The 10,847-nt window shown below is 55.2% G+C and overlaps 1 pseudogene; it reads left to right on the top strand.

Annotated features, from left to right (window-relative positions):
- The first annotated feature begins 9,299 nt into the window (after positions 1–9,299).
- On the top strand, positions 9,300–9,617 carry LOC100342342 (large ribosomal subunit protein eL36 pseudogene; annotated as a pseudogene).
- The last annotated feature ends 1,230 nt before the right edge of the window (positions 9,618–10,847 follow it).

Genomic DNA, 10,847 nt, shown 5'->3' with positions numbered 1-10,847 from the left:
TCTATCCACCCATCTTCTATCATCGATCTGTTTGTTCCTCGCCTTCTCTCTCCCTCTTCCTCCTCTCCACTCCAGCATCACCACCACCACCACCATCATCTTCATCATGTTCTTTCTCCCCTGTAGCTGGGCCATGGTACAGATAACTCACCAGGTGGACAGAGCTCACTCTGCTGAAGTCCCTGGTTTTGGCGCTGGACTACGGGTCCCCTAGGGGCAGGCACAGGTGTTCTGCTTGGAGCTGCACAGCCCAGCACAGTGTCAGGTGCGACTCATGGACAAGAGATTCGACAGTGTCCCTGCTGCTATAGGGGCTGCATCTGGACGTGGGTTTGTGGATCTCACAGCAGGGAGCCTTCCAACTCCAAGTGAAAATACACTCTGCTTCCCAGACTTATTTGCCCAGGTCCTGGAAGAGACTGCAGGAAAAGGAAACGAATAAGAACTAAAATATAACAGATGAGAGTTGTCCCCCATCACAACAAAACCCGAGTGCTTGTCTGGGAATACGCCACTGAAGACTCTCTCCCCACTGGACAGCCAGGTGTCCCCCAGGGAGAAAGACTGGGAGAGCGAGGTTCACGCTATCTTCCAAGAGGAGGGCCAGAGGAACTCTGGTCTTGCGCAGCCTCCTGGCCACGCGGCTGCTGCAGGGAGCAGAGATCTGTCCTTGCAGGGAAGTGTGATCATCGGAGCTCTGGGACACAGCGTCACAGCATCCAACCTGACGTGGTATTCTGCTCTCGGCCTTGGCGTCTGCTATGACATTTGCCAAACGAAGAAAGAAGGAGCAGGGAGCTCCTTCACCTCCCCACTGCCCTACTGTTCTGACGGCAGCCACACGGGGCTGTCTGACCCGGGGAGGTGCAGGTGCAGGCCAGGGCTGCTCATGGCGGGCCAGGGGCCGTCTTGAAGACAAGGAGGTGGAAAGGACCTTCTTAGGAAGATCTGTGGTCATTTTGCATTGCCCTGGCACCCACACATGGGAGATGGACGGGTACTTTCTTGTTGACCATGATTTGGGAGTTGTCAAGCTCAAGTGGTGAATTTCATGTGGTGTGAGTGGGGCGCTGGTAACACACAGGAGGGCCAGTGTCGCGACATGATGGATTCGAAACTGGAGAAATGTAGGTATTTCTTTTACTTGTTTAGTTATTTGAAAGGCAGAGTTAGATGCACATGCACACACACACACAGAGGTAGAGAGGGAAAGAGAGAGAGAAGGAGAGAGGGAGGGAGGGAGAGAGAGAGATCTTCCATCCACTGGTTCATTCCCCCAGACATCCACAATGGCTGGGGCTGGGCCAGGCAGAAGCCAGGAACCTGGAACTCCATCTGTATCTCCCCCTTGGGTTGCAGGGGCCTGAGCACTTGGGCCATCTTCCACTGCTTTCCCAGGTGCCTGAGCTGGAAGCTGGCTCAGAAGTGGAGCATCAGGGACTCGAACCGGCACCCCTAGGCAATGCTGGCTTAACTCGCTGCACCCACAACACTGGTCCCAAATGTGGGTTATTTCACCACCTGCTGTTGAGGCATGAGACCTGCAGATGTCAGGTGCCACAGTGAGCCCTTGAGACTGTCACCCTGGAGTGATCCACACGAGCCCGTTCTTACAGGGCCCTGGGTGTTCCTGGGGAGGGCGGTGCTGCCTGGGTCTCCGATGATCCTGCCTGCCCTCCTTTTACCCCTCCTCACCCAACACAGGCAAATGCACCAAGTCCAGGGCCTGGGGTGGGGTGGGGCGGGGATGTGTGCGGTTAAGCCCGATCTCCTCTCCCCTTCTTTCTGTGGATTAAAATGGAGATGTACTGCAGCTGCCTCTGCCAGACCTGCTCCCTGGGAGCACCTAGCAGGGACCGAGGTGCACGTGGGAGCCCCACGCAAGCTGTCGAGGCTGGCCTGGAAGTGGGTAATCTCAGCAAGGGTGATTTGGAGCGCAGCGTGGCACGCTTGCAGGCGGCGAGGCCGGCTGCTCCCCACGGCGCTCATTAAGCTTCCGTAGATTGCATTTCCTGCCTCCCCCGCTAGCCCTCCAAAGTGCCTGTTATTAATTCATAAAAACACTGCAAGCGTGATTGAGTCCGCTGATTACTGGAGCAGGCAGACGCGAGAGACGGTAAAATATTCCGTGTCTCTCTATCAGGCTCTCAGGGGCTCAGGAGGAGGAAAAAAAATAGAGAGGCAAGCAGCAATGTGCAGAAAGGAATATGGAAAAACACTGTGTTGTGAAATATTAATCAGAGCTGTTTGCCCCCAGGGGCCAAAAATAGGCGGCGGTATAATCAATGGAGTGCGCGGTGCCCAGCAATGCGTCTTTGAGGGGTTGATTATTGCCGGTAAACACAGCTAAAGATTCGGGATCTGTGGGCCGGGCCCGCGCTGCTGCCGGAGAATCCTGGTCCCTTATCAGCCTTCTGCAGGCGTGGCCCTGGGGGAGCGCGGGAGGTGCTGGCTGGATGCTCAGGGAGTCAGTTGGGCCCAAGGCACAGTGGCTCTGCCCCTTTCCAAGCGCAAAGGATGCGGTGCGGTGGGAGGTGGCGGGCGTGAGCCAGGCTCCCTGTGCCTGAGGTTGGGCGCCTCTAGAATTTACTCTTATTGTTATTATTTTTTGGTAAAGATTTTAAAATTTTATTTTTTTATTTGAAAGGCAGAGTTACAGCGAGAGTTCTATTTGCTGGTTTACTCCCCAAAGGGCTGCAATGAAGCCAGGAGCGAGGAGCTTCATCTGGGTCTCCCACGTGGGTGCAGGAGCCCAAGCACTTGGGCCATCCTCCACTGCTTTCCCAGCCACAACAGCAGGGAACTGGATCGGAAGTGCAGCAGCTGGGACTTGAACTGACCGCTCATATGGGATGCTGGTGCTGCAGGTGGCAGCTTTACCTGTTCCGCCACAATGCCGGCCCCTAGAGTTTACTTTTTACAGCCAATGGCCCAGGGCTGCCTGTGTGGCCTTTTAAAGGGTCTTCAGCAGGAGCAGGTGGGCTCTGGGGGGAGTTGGGGAGGGAGGTGTCTCTGGAGTCTCCCGCAGGGTGGGAGTCCTTGCAACCCCTGTCTGTGTTGGGGCGGGTGTGGATAGTCGCTGCAGAATCAGCTCACGGTATGTGCACACCGCTGCTTCACAGGGCCCCCATGTCTGCCCTGCCTCCCTCAACCTCAGTGCCCGGGCCATGACACCTGCACGTGTGAGTGGGAGGGAACTGTCACCTGTCACTGTGGACTGTGGGGAGCCCGGGGACTGTTTGGCCGTTCACGTGGAGCGATGGTTGTGCAGATCTTAACTACACGGTGTCTGAGCCAATCAGAGGGCCTGACTTCAAGAGGTCACACCCCACAGAGGCTCAGAGAGAGGGAGAGTGACTTCCCCGAGGCCACACAGCAGAGCGGATTCTTGATGCCTGGGCTGCCCCCACCCCACCCCGGGCATTCCACAAGGGCGTGGAGAAAGAGGCACCGAAGAGAATGACAGACAGTTCTGCGCTGAGACTTTGGGTATAAGGAGAGCTCTCTGTCGGCCACACGGAGGCTAAGTCATTTGTCATTTGTCAAGGAGCTCGACTACACTGTGCCATCAGTTATCTCAGCAAGCCCACGAAGGTGGGCAGCGTTTGGGGAGAGTGGTGATGAGGGAAAAGGGATGGAGCCCAGAAAGGTGGTCTGGGGACCACAATGGGCCCCGTGGAGGGTCACCCTCTGCCCGCCTCTCTCTGTCAGTTTTAGAGGCTCAGAGCACGCCCTCTCTTCTCCATCAGCACCATGGCTTTAAAAGGAGAGGCCAGGCGAGGAAGGACGCAGGCAGGCGATGCTTGGGCACTTTGGTGAATGACTCATCTAGGAAAGATTCCCCTCTTGGCCGCAGGGGACGGGGGATGCTTGCGTGAGCTGCTTGGAATGGTTGTGATAGCTGTAGCCATCATTCTTTGCGTAAGCAAGTCCACTACCCCTAGTGTTCAGCCAGTTCTGCCCATTTTACAGAAATTGCACAGGCAGGTTGGCACGGCTCACCCACTGGCGCCAGGTCACAGGACTGGGCAGTGGCAGAGCTGGGGTTTAACAAGGGTCTGCCTGATTCTGAGGTCCCAAGGCGTGCCCCCGACCCCACCCCCAGAGCAGGGGAGAAAGAGGAAGCGGAAGTTTTCCACCCATGAGATCTTTGCAGGCTGGGAAAAAGGGGGCGTGCCCTGGGCAGGCAGTATAACTGTGATGGAAGAAACGGCCAGTCCAGCTTTGGCCAATGAACTACTCCTTTGAGTCCTGAGACAGCCTGGACCAGCGTGGACAATTTAGAAAGAGACACAATTTGTTTCTTGCACGGCTGCAGGCTGGGGTGTCCAGGACCAGGGTGTCAGGTGAGGGTCTTCTTCCTGTGTCCTCACACAGCGGGGGGCATCCTGTGGTGGGAGCGAGCGAGCGAGCATGAGGGGGAAGCTCAGGGGGCTCTACCTCTGATGCAGCCACTGCTCCCCCCCAGGGCTCACCCCTGCAACCCCCTCTCACCCTAATTACCGCCCATAGCCTCATCTCCAAATATCAACAAATGATAGTGGAAATTCAGCTTCCAACACACAAGCTCTAGGGGAAAGCATTCAAACCGTAGCAATCACCAAGCAGCCGATGGTGCTGTTAGTAGGACTGAGGCCGCGGAAAAGCTGACTTTCCCTGGAAATACTGTACACTCGTGAGCCTGCTAGCAATCCAAAGCAGGGTTGTGGCACACGTGATTAAAGCACCAACATTCAGAGAGCAGAATGGAGACTGGCAGGGGTCCAGATGGGTTCACACAGAGTAAGTGACTTAAAATAAAACGACGTCAGGGGAAGCTGGCTTTGGCAAGGTGACCAGCTGGATGGCCAGAGAAACACAATACACATAAAGGGCCTAATTTCTGTAATGTGATAGGCATGGATTTTCAGTGCATGCTGATGGAGATGGAGACCAGAGGCAGGAAGCTAGGAACCAGTTGGATGTCACTCAGACGACTGCCTGACGCCTGGTTCTCACGAGATGCTCTGCACCACAGCCTGGAGTTCGGATCTGGGCAGCAGCTCAGGCTGAGACTGGCAGGATCCTGGCCCAATCAGTGCTTTTTCCAATGTCTGGTAGAGTTAGAGGGTAAGGTTTATACGAAATCAAGACTCTTACTAACAGTAGAGCAAAATCTTCAGAAGAGCCTCTGTGGCCCTCAAAATAACTGAACACATAGAAACAGTTCCAGAAAGTCACACAGAAAATCTTAGGGCAGCGGGAGGGAGCTGAGGATGAGGGTGGAGGGGAAGCCTGCTGTCTCCGTGGTGATGGTTTTACAGTGAGAAAGTGATCACACATTACTTATTTGGAAGTCAGAATTACAGAAAGAAGAGGACACACACACACACACGGGGAGAGATAGAGAGAAGCAGAGAGAGAAAGAGAGAGAGAGAGAGAAAGAGAGAGAGAGAGGTGATCTGTCTACTGGTTCACTTCCCAGATGGTTGCAATGGCCAGGGCTGGGCCAGGCTGGGCCAGACTGAGGCCAGGAGCCTAGAACTCCATCCAGGTCTCCTATGTGAGTGCAGGGACCAAACACTTGAGCCATCTTCTGTTGCTTCCCCCAGGTCATTAACAGGGAGTTAGCTCAGAAGTGGAGCAGCCAGGAATCGAACCATATAGGATGCTAGCACTGCAGGCTTTACTCGCTACGCTACAGTGCCGCCCCCTGCCTCCCGACCAGAATTTTTAAAGTAAAAATAAAAAGAGTGGTCAGGCTTAGCAAAGACGTGGTGGGATTAGAGCCCCAGGGGTGTTGCAGGTTGGGTGACAGGAAGTTCTCTGTGTCTCTGCTTTGCCACACCCGTTCTCCAGGAGCTGACCATGGACACAGTGGAACCTGTCTGCTCTCCTAGAGGCCAGCCTGGTGCAGGCTTCCCACTCCCCACTGTACTTGCACAGTGGTGGCCCTTCCTCATCTTTTGAAACCGAGCAGGGGGCAGGCATTTGGCACAGGGGTTGGGTGCTGCTTGGGTACCCATAGCCCATGGGCAGTGCCTGGGCTTGAGTCGTGGCTCCCCTCTTCCTCCCAGCTTCTTGCTAATGTGTACCCTTGGGGGCAGCAGGTGATGGCTCAGGTCCCTTGGGTCTTTATCTCTCCCAACCCTGAGTTCTGGGCTCCTGGCTTCAGCATGGCCCAGCCCTGGCTGTTGGAGGCATTTGGGGAGTGAACCAGCAAATGGGAGACCTCTGTGTTTTTATCTTTCTCTCTCCATCTCTCTGCCTTCAAGTTAAATAGATCAATCCATAGATAAAATACTTAAAAACCTAAGAGATCTGGGGGGTCACTACCCCAGCGATGAATGAGACACATCCCTCCCCTGCGCGTGGCAGAGAAGACGCGCAGTGCTGCGGCTCAAGCCCCAGGCAGGGAGCTCCCCGTTCCTTCCCTTGTCATTCTGCTACACTCTGTGTAAGAGATGAGGACGCAGGGCCGGCTCCGTGGCACAGATTAATCCTCCTCCTGGTTCCAGCTGCCCCTTTTCTGATCCAGATCTCTGCTATGGCCTGAGAAAGCAGCAGAAGATGGCCCAAGGGGCCCCTGCACCCACATGGGAAACCAGGGAGAAGCACCCGGCTCCTGGCTTGGGATCGGCGCAGCTCTGGCCGTTGCGGCCATTTGGGGAGTGAACAAACGGAAGTAAGACCTTTCTCTCTGTCTCTCTCTCTCACTGTCTGTAACTCTGGCTCTCAAATAAATAAATAAATAATTTTAAGAGAGAGAGAAAGAGAGAGAGAGAGAGGTGAGGACGCAAAAGCCTGGGGAGGTGCAGACCTGCCAAGGCCCTAGTGGCTAGGAAGGACAGACCACAGTGTGACCCCCGCCCTTGTGTATGTGTGCAGGCTCAGATCTGAGCAGGGGCGTCTCCTGGAGCCGGGCTCAGCAGGATTTCGGTGAAGAGGGAGTGTCTGTGTGGCAGTTCATGGAAGGAGAATGACAGCCATTACAGGCAAGGCTGATGGGAGAGGTCGGACTGGAGAGGGGGGAACCAGGACCTTGGAGAGCAGCCAGGGAGTCCGCAGAGCGATGGAAGGAGCCGGAGCAGTGGAGCAAGCAGTGGTCTCCCGATCCCCCCACCCATCTCATCGCATCAGAGCTCCCTGGGACCCCATCAGACCAGCGGTCAGCCGCCCCGGAGAGGCCGCACGAGCCAGGCTAACCTGCAGCAGGAGTCCTCAGACTGCCCCTGTGGCTGAGGGCAGGGAGCGGCAGAGGCTGCAGCTCCCAGGAGAACCCGGGCGGAGGCGGGTGTTGTGGGCCAGGGGCCCCAGCTGGGCTGGCTCCAGGCTCTTCCCTCACTCGTGAAAAAAGGCGGAGGTGAGAGTCAAGGATGCAGGATTGGTGTACAGCAAAGCATACTTGCACACTCAGAGGTGAGGGCAGGCAAGCTTAAGAGGGAGAGGGAGAGAGAGAGAGAGCCAAAACCTAAAACGTTCCCTTTATAGGATTGGGAGGCCTGGGGGTGGAGTCTGGGGTGGGGCTTGCCTGGCTATTCAAAGAGGGTGGAGTTTGGGACAGGTTTTGAGTATCGCCTGGTTCCCTGCCTCTTTTGGAAATATTGGAGGCGTGGCACTGTTGGGAACATGGCAGGGGTGGGGAAGTTGCCGGCATGGCACCCTGCAGCCATGTTGGGTCTTTGTGGCTGGCTCTGGTTCCAAGTTTGCAACCCCCTAGAACTTGTGGCGCACACCAAGAAGGCAGGTGGTGCCCAGAAAGGGAGTGCAGGTCGGGCCGCCGTGGAGGGCTCGCCACAGCTGCTGTGCTAACGACCCAGACTTTTGCACAGGCTGGCTGCAGCTGCCCGGCAGCGGGCCACACAGCCACGGCTGTGGCTCTCAGACCTCGGCTCCTCTGGCTGTCACCCCCTCCCTGGCCAGCAGAGGTGTGGGGTTGGGAACACAGGTTGTGTGTGTCTGGCCTCGTCCTGTGGGGGCGCCATGGAGAGGCGCTGGGCTGAGTGAGGGCTCTGTGTAATGCCAGCATAGCTGATGCCCACAAAGCCAGACACCCCCCAGGCTGACCTTGGTCTTTGGTGCCTGAGAAAGCGGCTGTCTCCACAGAGGGCCCCTCTCACCAGCGCACCTGCAGCCCCAGCCAAGGGATCCAGGAGCCGCCTGCTACCTGCAGGGCTGCTGGGACGATTAATGAGCTCGTGTTTATAAAGGGCTCTCAGCTCTCAGAGGGCTCTGCAGAAGGAGAAGTGGGTTATAATTACCACCGCTGTAATTAATGAGTCCGAACTTCTTAGAGAACATAAAGGAGGGGGAAAAGGGGGGGGAACCCAACGTGTTTGAACTTGGAATTGTTTCTTCCCTTTGTAATTGACATGTTGGGAAGGTATCAAATGATGTTATCTCGACTCCTTTCAAAACTGAGCAGAGCCCCAGATGGGGTGTCTCAGTGCCCCAGGCAGAGTTTCCAAGAATAATGGGGTACAGTACAGCTCTTTGAAAAACTCTGGGCTGGAAACCAATCCTCCCAGTAACCTGGGAAGTGAGTGCCTGTGTGCCAGGCACCCGGGCAGCCCACCCAGCAGGGCTGGAGCTCACAGAGCCAGGGCACACAGCTGGCACTCGGTTACACCCCACCCACAGCCATCTACACCTACTCCAAGTTCCAGACGCTCTGCTGGGGGAAGGGTTTTGAAAGAATGCGTCCTGCTTAGCACACACTCAACAGTAACTAAAAACCCACTTCCGGGTCTCCGCTTTAACGAATCAGATTATGTATGATAGATCCCTCTTAGCCCTTTTCTTCGATGGTGGTGAGGATGCTACTTCCGTAGGATACATGACCAGGATTTGAGCGCTGCTTGGGACACCCACATCCCATGTCAGAGGGCCTGGATTTGAGTCCAGGCTCCTGGACTTGAGAAGCATCTTGGGAGGTAGAGGATGATGGTTCCAACCCTTGGGTCCCTTGGCCACCTGTGTGGGAGACTCTGCTGGAGCTCTGGGGTCCTCCTGACATGGCTCAGTCCTAGCTGTTGTGGGCATCTGGGGAGTGAACCAATGGAGGGACGCTCTCTCTGCCTTTCAGAACATTGAAATAAGTAAATCAAATATGTAGTAAGTCATCTATGTAGCAGTGCAGGTGTCAGAGTTACTGGTGATGCTTCAACTGGACAGAGTAAGTTCAACTTCCTTCTATGCGGAAAAGTAGCCAAAGATAGAATGAGGAAATTTATAAGGGTATTTCAAAAAACTCATGGAAAATGGAACCAAAAGATATGTTTTTGTGCTTCCGCCCTGGCCGCCATTGGAAAGCTGCAGCCATGGCCCTGCGCTACCCCATGGTCATGGGCCTCAACAAAGGCCACAAGGTGACCAAGAACGTGGGCAAGCTGAGGCACAGCCGCCGGCGTGGGCGCCTCACCAAGCACACCAAGTTCGTGCGGCACTTGATCCGGGAGTTGTGTGGCTTCGCCCCCTACAAGCGCCGTGCCACAGAGCTGCTCAAGGTCTCCAAGGACAAACGGGCGCTCAGGTTCATCAAGAAGAGGGTGGGCATCCACATCCGTGCCAAGAGGAAGCGCGCGGAGCTGAGCAGCATCCTGGCCGCCATGCACAAGGCGGCCGCCAAGAAGGACTGAGCCCCACCCCACCTCTGCCCCACCCCGGGGAGCAATAAACGGCCAGAGCTCCCCCCCCCAAAAAAGATATGTTTTTGGTGCAAAAAAAGTTTGAAATTCATGCATGGTTTTTACATAATATGCATTTTCCACGAACATTTTGTGTGCTCATTGGAAATGTTTGTGGCGCAATGGAGCTATTTAGAAAAATACACTAGGAAATTAACTACCTTTCAAAATAACTTCAAATAGCTTGCATACATTGTGCATGCAAACTCAACTTTAAAAAGTTCTTCTGAGGCTAAAGAGATACTGTGGCGCTCCCGCGAGAGGAAATTCAGTTTCTGAGCACGCCCTGGTGCCCCTGGGATCTGCAGCAGGGACGCGTATCCCAGCCCAGGGACTGAGAAATTCAACCTCGGGGTTATATTTCACACTGATTTGGTCAAAGCATTTGCCATCGTCCCCTAGGTCTCAACCATTTTTCTTAATTTTATCAGCTCGGTTTGTTCTCCTTGGCCATTGTTCATTGTTGCCCTTGCTCCTATCTTGTGCGTCCAGCATCCGACCAGGGGATCTCATTCTGCCAGCGATGTCTTTCTCAGATGTTTGTCACGCTCAGGGGCTGCCTGGGCCAACCGTGCAGCGTGAGAAACCACAGTCAGTGTCGGGATTCAGCGTGATGGGACTGTGGCCATCTCGGACGGAGCCACCAAGCCCAGTGGGGTTGTTCAGATCAACTTCCCTCTTGCCTCGTGCCTACAGTGTCTCTCTCTCTCTCTCTCTTTTTTTTTTTTTTTTTTTTTTTTTTTTTTTTTTTTTTGACAGGCAGAGTGGACAGTGAGAGAGAGAGACAGAGAGAAAGGTCTTCCTTTGCCGTTGGTTCACCCTCCAATGGCCGCCACGGCCGGCGCGCTGCGGCTGGTGCACCACGCTGATCTGAAGCCAGGAGCCAGGTACTTATCCTAGTCTCCCATGGGGTGCAGGGCCCAAGTACTTGGGCCATCCTCCACTGCACTCCCTGGCCACAGCAGAGAGCTGGCCTGGAAGAGGGGCAACCGGGACAGAATCCGGCGCCCCGACTTGGACTAGAACCTGGTGTGCCGGCGCCGCAAGGCGGAGGATTAGCCTAGTGAGCCACGGCGCCAGCTACAGTGTCTCTTTGAATGTCAGTGCTTCTTGCAAAAGTTCGAGTGTGTCCTGGCCAGCCACTGGCCATCTTGGTCCATGAATTCCCATCTCTGGCCTCGC

This window comes from Oryctolagus cuniculus, chromosome 12, assembly GCF_051225735.1.
Source record: "Oryctolagus cuniculus isolate XC-2025 breed Fujian yellow rabbit chromosome 12, ASM5122573v1, whole genome shotgun sequence".
In the NCBI taxonomy this organism is placed as follows: domain Eukaryota; kingdom Metazoa; phylum Chordata; class Mammalia; order Lagomorpha; family Leporidae; genus Oryctolagus; species Oryctolagus cuniculus.
Note: the sequence above shows the minus strand (reverse complement) of the source record. Positions and strands in the feature narration are given on the sequence as shown.